We start from the raw sequence: 8,382 nt of genomic DNA on the forward strand, positions 1-8,382 counted from the left end.
AACTACTACTAGTACCTCCATCCTGGTTTATTCGTCTCCATTGTAATTTGTGCTAAATTTTTAGCAAAGATTTAACTGATAAAATGTTAGTGCATGTGACATGCACTAACATTTCATTAGTTAAATTTATGATCAAAATTTACAATGGGGACCAATAAACTAGGACAGAGGTAGTAGTTATGGGATTACTAATCTAGAATCCTAGAAGAACTGGCCCCTGGTACTCCTACTAGTAGTAGTACTCAAGTTGGAATTCCAATTGCACGGCACAACTTGTTAGGCAAAAAATTCGATACAGGGTGTAGGAAGCGGTTTGGGAATTTGCATGCCTTTCCGACCAGTGAGATACTCCGTACAAAGTACGACAGAGAAAGAACCACGGAGAAGGAAGCTAAAAGTAAACAATCAAACAAGCATTTTTGCATTTGTTTTGCATTGAATCGTTTCACGAGCTTAACTAGTGATGTTTTTCTACTTTTACAAAAAATGCATCGTAATGTCAAATGTGCATTTGCACGTACATAAGTAATAGTAGTACTACCTCCACCTAGGTGTGTAAGTCTTCCCTCCTTCTTGGTCACGGTGCACAACCAAAGATGACTTATTCACCTGGACGGAGGGAGTAGCATAGTCTGCAAGCATATATAGAGAGAGACATGTAGTGCGATAGTATATAGGAGTAGTAAAGTTTGTGCTATATGCACGTACTTACAAAATGCGTATGGATACACAAGGATTCCAAACTTTCCCTTTTACATACTTAATTAAGGACGCTAATAATTCCTGAACGTTCGGGATTTATCATTTGCGTCCCAAAACTAATGAGATCGCCTTACGAAACTAAATTATCCTCCTACAAAAAGCCACGCCGCTCGCATGAGCGCTTGTGGCACGCCACGAGTGCCCTGGTGTGCGGTCATTTCCAAGCGCGCCGACACAACACCTCTTCCTTAGCCTCGCAACTCATGAGGTGCTAATTGGCGGCCTGCCGGCGAGCGAGCGCGATCTCACCGGTGTGGTGATCCGACGCCAACAGGTACTCCTCCTCACTGGACGCGTGCACTCGGTCCACGTACCACCAAGCGTAGATGAGGCGCTTGGGCCCGACTACACTCAGGGCTTTGGAACGGGCGTCCTCTGCCACCCTCATGGCCCTTGCACGAGCCTTCTGCCAAAGAGCCAATTGCCTGACTCTCTCAGATGCAACATAGGCCTGCCAGACAGCTTGTCCCGCGGCGCGCTTCTCTTCCCCGACCTTCTTCTCCGCCTCTATTTTGGTGCGCTCTACCAGAGGCAAAGCCTCCCACAAGGCGACATCCATTTCTTTCCAAAGCTCCTCAAGGCTGGGGGGGCTCAGCCGGCGGCGCGGCGTTCTCCTCGTGGCGGGGAGCCGACGCGTTCTCCGACGCGCGTGCTGGCAAGATTGGGAACACCGACGCGTCCACCTTGACACATCGCAGCAAGGAGAGGAACGCTGACGCGTCCTCCTCTTCTAGTGGCAGCGAGGAACGGAACGACGATGCATGACCATCCGCGCGGTACAGCGACGGGCGCCTAGGGATTGGGAGGGGCAATGCCATTGTGGTCGACGTGAGAGGGAGGGGGAGGAGATAGCGATGAACGTGAGCGTTCTTCCGTATACTGTGGGAGGCGCAATATTTATAGCAATCAATGGGACACCTACTTAAGATATGGAATGAGCTGCACTGACTTAACTGCAGGTCCAGTTGCGTCACTGACATGTGGGCTAGACCCCTGTTGGGCCCATATGTCAGTGACCCAATGCACCTGCAGTTAAGTAATTGAAGCAGTGTCCCATAAGATATGGTGTGTGATTAACGTAACAACTACGTGGGCATATTTGTTGGAGTAAATTATGAGGGAGGGAAGTGGTGGAAATATTGCTGGTCACAACGGATTGGATGAGCGCGGGGGGAGGATAGTCATGCATGCATATTTTTTCCATACGGGGTGGAGTGGTGGGACCGCCAGAGGGAGAAGGAGAGTGAAGCAGGCATATTGTTTTCACACATGGAGAGGAAAAGATTTGGAGACGAACGGGCTTCCTGCAGGTATGGGGAACAGTGCATAATAAGTCATCTTGCATGCCGGGCTAGGTATAGTCTCAAGTCATTAAAAACATACACGCCCCATACATGTTCATATTTCAAGGTGCACTAAATTATTGCATGCGATGATTAAGGCTGGCCATAATGGTGGTATCTTAGCTGGTATCATGCACACGGGAATTGCAAACATGCTGATGTGGCAAAGAATTAAAGAAGAGAGGGGGGTTAGAGTAAAACTAGTGTTCATGCGTGCATGCAATGCGATAATGCATTGGTAAACACATTTTTTGTGAAGAACGACAGCATTAGTTGAGTACTTTTGCATACTACAAAAACTATTCCACCGCCTCTATCTTGGTAAGAGTAGGTGAAAATTTTGAATCGAGCCCTTTAAAGTAGAAGGGAGGTAGTAGTACTCTAATAGCTAACCTTGTTGTGATGACTAGATAGGACATGGCACGCACCTAGACGCAGGAACTAGTCTGCATTGTGCATTTAAGTTTTGTCGGAAGTCAATGTACCTCTACTTTGACCAAACATATAGAAAAATGTATCAACATTCACAATGTCAAATCAATATTTTTATACTCATTATGAAACATAGTTCTTATACTCATTATAATCAGTATTGTAGATATTGATATTTTTAGTATAAATTTGGTCGAACACTTTGCAAACACTTGACAGAAGGAAAAAGGACCAGAGGGAGTATGATGCATGCGGACTAGGGAACAAATTGCTCATTTGTAGCCAGTCGAAGTCTCAAAGGGCGCGACCGCGCGAGGGAGGCGAAGGTCATGGGAGGCGTGATGGTTGACGGAATTAAGTGAAGTTACATCCACGTGCCGGCATGGAGTGCGAACAGGCAGAAGCTATACCGTCAGGCCTACGATATTGGTCTAGTAGACATGACATCGGGTGGGTCCCGCATAGTACTCGAGAACTCTTTGGGGGCTTGCGGCTGTTTATCCACCGGGCAAACCAACAACCCCACGCCATCTGCATGCCCTACTTGTCCCCGTCTTCTACTACTACCTTACAACAATTCGCTCCCAGTCGTCCCGTCCTTTCACATTACACTGGTTCAACTTCTCCTAACCCTCCTCCAAAATCCATGGCCTCCCAAATCTCCATGGTCGCCATTGTGTACCAGGTTAGAGCCATCACCGGCAATGAGTTCATCATCATATACACACATGGATCCGCGATGGTGAAAGCATGCCTTGCTCACTTCCTATGCATGTTCAACAAGTCAAAGGATGAGTGGGTCGCTAGGCTATATGTTGAGTACATCACAGTCCTGGAAAGAGAGAAGATTCTAAAGGAGGCAGAGAAGAAGAAGCCCGTCGTGATCCAGGTTTGCATACATAACATGTGCTTGGTCTACCACATATGCCATGCCGACATTGAGTGCTAGGATTTTAAGAACTTCCTCAAGGATGAAAGAGTGAAATACGTTACTGTAGACATTAGGAACAACAGAATGTCCTGGGTCGGATAGGCCTCGTTGTAGGCTAGCCCTTTGATCTCTAGAAGGCAAGCCTGGTGTCCTCCTCTAAGACTTCAATGCTGACCCTGGCAGCAGCCATGATTGATCTTACGTACGCTAAACTGAAGAAACCTCACCATGAGTTTCATCATGCATGGGAGTCAAAGACATTAGATGAAGATCACATCCTGTACACAACAATGGATGCCTACCTCTGTTTAAATATCTACAAGGGTTGGATGAAGAAGCAGAGCCCAGTGTCCGGTTCAAGCAAAGAAGCATCAGCGAAGAGGAAGAGGAAGAGGGACGAGGACGAAGTCAAGGACGTGCACTCGGAATCGGACTCCGAGTAAGGTGGCAGTGTCGTCGCTCGTGCTAGTTCTACTGCAGTGTTAAGCGGACTAGTTGCTTAGTTTTATTTCAGGGATGTGTTGTGCTAAGCCCCCAGCAGAACTATGTTTATGTTCTTTCTCGTTATTTGAACTTTATGTTCTTTCTCGTTATTTGAACTTTATGTTCTTTCTCATTATTTGACTCTTTAGTACATACAGTAGTACTAGTACTATGTTTCACCACTGTTCTTCTTGCAGTTGGTACTACTGCTCGTATCTTCGTGTTCCTACTGTACTTAATACGTTCGTACTAGTAGTATAATTTGGGTCAGTCGATTTGTGAAAGAAGTTCGACAAAGTGAATGAAGAAGACGACAGAGAAGCTACCCGAATATCTATATTAGGGTGGCAGGTGCCCATGATCTATCTTATGAGTGTTGGTTGTGATATGCAGTTCACTGGAAAAAATGGATCGTGCCCAGGGTTAAACGAATGGTGGGGGTGGGGGAGCATGGCGGTGGCAGGCGGTTCACGGGAGGGCGGGGCGGCGGCAGGAGGTTAGGCATGTGGCGGGCTGAGAAGATGAACATTGCATTAGTTTCGGAGCTTGAAGAAGCCCTTCTAGCCATCCATGTTGCATCCAACGGCTCACAAGAGTCGACTAACCCAAATTGCTCCTTCAGATTGCAGGACCCGTGTGGCATCAAAGGTCTCGAAGGTGGATTCCGCGTCTGCACCCGATTTGCAGGCTCGGTGCGGGCGCGACCGGCTTCCGCCGCGACAACCACCATGCGTGCCTCCTCCGCGCGGGCGGAGACGACAATGACACGCTAGTTCCTTCTCGCCGGCATGCGTGTTGGTCCAATTTCCGGCCCGGTGTGTCTTTCAACCTGTTGACAGCCCATAAATGAGTTGGGCCATTTGTAGCCGGACCTTAGTTTTGGCCTTTTAGCGACCCATTTAAGTGTTGGGCCAATTCCCGGCCCGGTGTGTCTTTCAGCCTGTTGACGGCCCATAAATGATTTGGGCCATTTGTAGTCAGACTTGAGTTTTGGCCTTTTAATGGACCATGCTCTTCATGGTCCAATACCATCCCGATTTCTCTTTCGGCCTGCTAAAGGCCCACAACACAGTTGGGTCATTTACAGTACAACCTGACTTTCGGCCTCTTAGCGGCCCATGCTCTTCATGGTCCAGTACGAGCCCGCTGTCTCTTTCGGCCTGCTAAACGCTCATAGAATAGTTGGGCCATATGTAGCCCGACCTTAGTAACGGCCGGTTAACGAGCCGTGAAATCAAATGGGCCCACCTGTTGCCCGCATTGATGTTGGCCTGTTAATGACCCGGGAGGTCAGAGGGCTGACCATTAACTTTCGGCCTGGTAACGGCCCATTAACTTAAGGGGCCCACTAAAGTTCATACATGTCTTTAGTCCCAATTAGATAATTTGAGCCCATTACGACGAGTAATTATGCACTAGACCAAAGCCGATCAAGCAAAGGTATGGCATAAAGGGAAAAACGTTGCGCATCCAGCATATATTACAGGAAATTACATCCACTAGGCAATCAAAGATTGATGCCAGTGCAAATAAATGAACAGAACCTAACGATCTATAACGTTACAATCTGCAACATCAACGCGGATGACACCCATAAGCATGTGGACAAGTTCTTGCTGCTTTGCTGCACTGTCTCTGAAAACATTGTCAGTTGTTGTTGCACACGAATGTGCAACTCTGATTCCTTCACCATTTCCATCATTGCTTCAGCCATTAATTGGTTCACAAACATACATTTTTCCATTGCATTCGAGATAGAGGAAACGGAACAGATTCATATGGCGATTTTGGCAGGCTTGTATTATTGATAGTAGAGAGTGTCTCGACCACTGCATCATAACATAAATTAGGAGGGGAACAAAACAGATTAATCATGAGTTATTGCCATATTACCTGGCCTAGATTTATTGGAAATAAACAATGGGGTTGCCTTGCTGTTTTCAGAGTTTGTCATCTTATCTTCAGCAGCCTGCACCAAATTAACACACTAGCATTGCTATCACTACAACAAAAACCACCTTTTAGCAACGCATGTCCAGCATCGAAATAACACAATGTGTTGTTTGGCTGAACATCCCACCATCCCCACTTAGCACCAACCACTCTGTACCCACCTCCGTCTCTTTTGACGCTAACCTCTCGCGCATGAGGTGTTCCCCTCTTCTTCATTTATCCTAAGCGAGACACACCAAAGGCCAACAAAAATTCGAGACACAACAAGCAGCTAGGGTTCCCACCACGGCCGCCGTCCCTTCGTCATCGGTTCTTTGACGAACCTCCACCAACTCCTCCTCCCTCGCCACTTTCCCCGTGCGTTCTGGACACACACGGCGTTGCCACCCATCCTCCTCGTGTTCGGGAAGGCGTCATCGTGGCCGTTCCTCTGCTCGGCTGCAGATGCAGATGTCGTTGTTGTTCTTACGCAAAGCTAGGGACCACGCAAGCACGATGCACCCATCCTCATCGACTATAGCAGGTCTTATTCTGTCTCTCGTGCATCTGCAATTCTGTATTAGTATCACTAAAAGGTAAAGTAATATTCACTACTGACTCCACCCATCCTTGTATTTCCTTGCCGGCGGCATCTTACAAGCTACAACATCAATGGATCACATCCTCACTCAAACTTTTCCCTGCCCACGCAGCAGCACATGCTAATTTCAAACCTACTAAGATTTCCTATTTCAGTCGCATAACTGAAGTGAACCATTTGACAGATACTTAAGTTTCTCAGTGAAATAAATGCAGGATCTTCTGCTCAAACATTGAACGAAGAGAAAAGATGGTTTCTACAGAGAGATAACAAGTTGATGATTGTGTCAAGAAGATCACTGAATGGAGAAATATGGTATTTTTCTTAGCATGCACCCATGCTCTCTCTCTCTCTCTCTTGGCAAGTATTGTGCTCACATGTTTCTGAAGCATTCAGGTTTTACTCAGGAAGTGACAATAATTTCATGGTTATCAACCAAAAGGATATTGATCCTCCACCCCTCCATCTCCAAGCAAGAGCAGGGGTAACCAATTCTGACTTGTCACTACATGATGGTTCTGCACTTACATTCAACCTTGATTTGTTTTGGGGTTCCATTTTAGTTAAGAGAGTGTGTCATGATGTCCCCAGCTGAACTTGGAACATGAAAGTTGGCTGACATTATACATAATAGTACTCTATAAGCCACAAAATAACTAGTTAAGTTTGAGGCAAAAGCAATGTAGAAATACAAGTTCAGCAACCTTTTTTGGCGGGCTTGTACTTGAAGGGCTAATGCCTATACATAAGGTATGTAACTATATACAAAGACCATGTCAAAAAAACTATAAACTAAGACCTAAGCATGACAATTGATCTTCCAAGTGATGCATGTACATGTCTCTGTGGCCGACAACCATTTGCTTATGTCCAGAACATGCAAGTAACATATATGTTTTGCTGCCAACAAAGAGAGTTACTAATGTCGGCAATAGTTAGTGGCTCGGTACATATGAATTTATTTTACAACAGTCATATTCCAATGCTAACCAAGCTTCTTCCTTGCTATTAGTAGAAATACAGATTCAACAATAAAAGTTGTACTCCACCATACGCTCCTATCCAAAGTTCTAATTATTTCAGCAGCAGCTCTAGTTCAGTTCAGACCAACAGCAAAAACTAGTCGGATTCTAAAACCAGTGCAGCTACGTACTAGCAATAACATTCATAATCAATCCTTCCTCACAAGTACTAGAATAGGAGTTATGTTTATTTTTTAAGATTGGTTGAGCCAGTCCTCCACACAAGTTCAAACAAGACTTGGTGCTCAAGTATAATTCCGTGCGCCTAGTAGCGGGCTAGCTTCCAAAGTAAATCTAGGCACACAAGTTCAAATAGGACTTCATGCTCAAGTGTAATCTCATGCACCTAGTACCAGATTTAGTCCTGAACTGATTTTGAGCTGAGCTCCTCCTGTAGAGGCTCATCCGACTTGTAATACTCTAAGCACCCGAATACCCGAATAATATGGCTGGAACAAGGAAGAAATCTAGGATGTTACATTTAGGGACTAAAATGGGTGGTCTGGGGGGGTTTATTTTTATGCCATTGCAATGTACATGGTATATTTGCTAGTATATGTAAAAGAAGAAAAACCCAAATTTTGTATACGCCATCTCTCTTATCATTTTATTGCAATTCTTCTAGGAATATAGTACAATCTCCATGTAGTTAATTCCAGAAGAATGTTTGCATCCCCTTGTTCAGAAAGAATGTTTGATTCATCACTTGTCTGTATGTGTTAATTCAGGTAGAATATTGCATCTTGTTTTTCTCAATAGCTATTTCTTGTTAAACATTAGATGTTAATTTTGTTGCTGTCAGGTCCGTGGACCCAACTGATTTTCACGGAATCTCCGCTTGTAGTTTGAGTCCTGATCTCTGCTCGGTGTGGTGGT

General features: G+C 45.5%; 1 long non-coding RNA gene across 1 annotated transcript; it reads left to right on the forward strand.

Moving 5' to 3' along the window:
• Nucleotides 1-6,451: 6,451 nt before the first annotated feature.
• On the forward strand, nucleotides 6,452-7,653 carry LOC125526546. The gene is made up of 2 exons (XR_007291766.1): nucleotides 6,452-6,799; nucleotides 6,892-7,653. It is a non-coding gene; the product is annotated as an uncharacterized LOC125526546 (long non-coding RNA).
• Nucleotides 7,654-8,382: the final 729 nt, after the last annotated feature.

The sequence above is a fragment of the Triticum urartu genome, unplaced genomic scaffold, assembly GCF_003073215.2.
Source record: "Triticum urartu cultivar G1812 unplaced genomic scaffold, Tu2.1 TuUngrouped_contig_10448, whole genome shotgun sequence".
Lineage (NCBI taxonomy): Eukaryota > Viridiplantae > Streptophyta > Magnoliopsida > Poales > Poaceae > Triticum > Triticum urartu.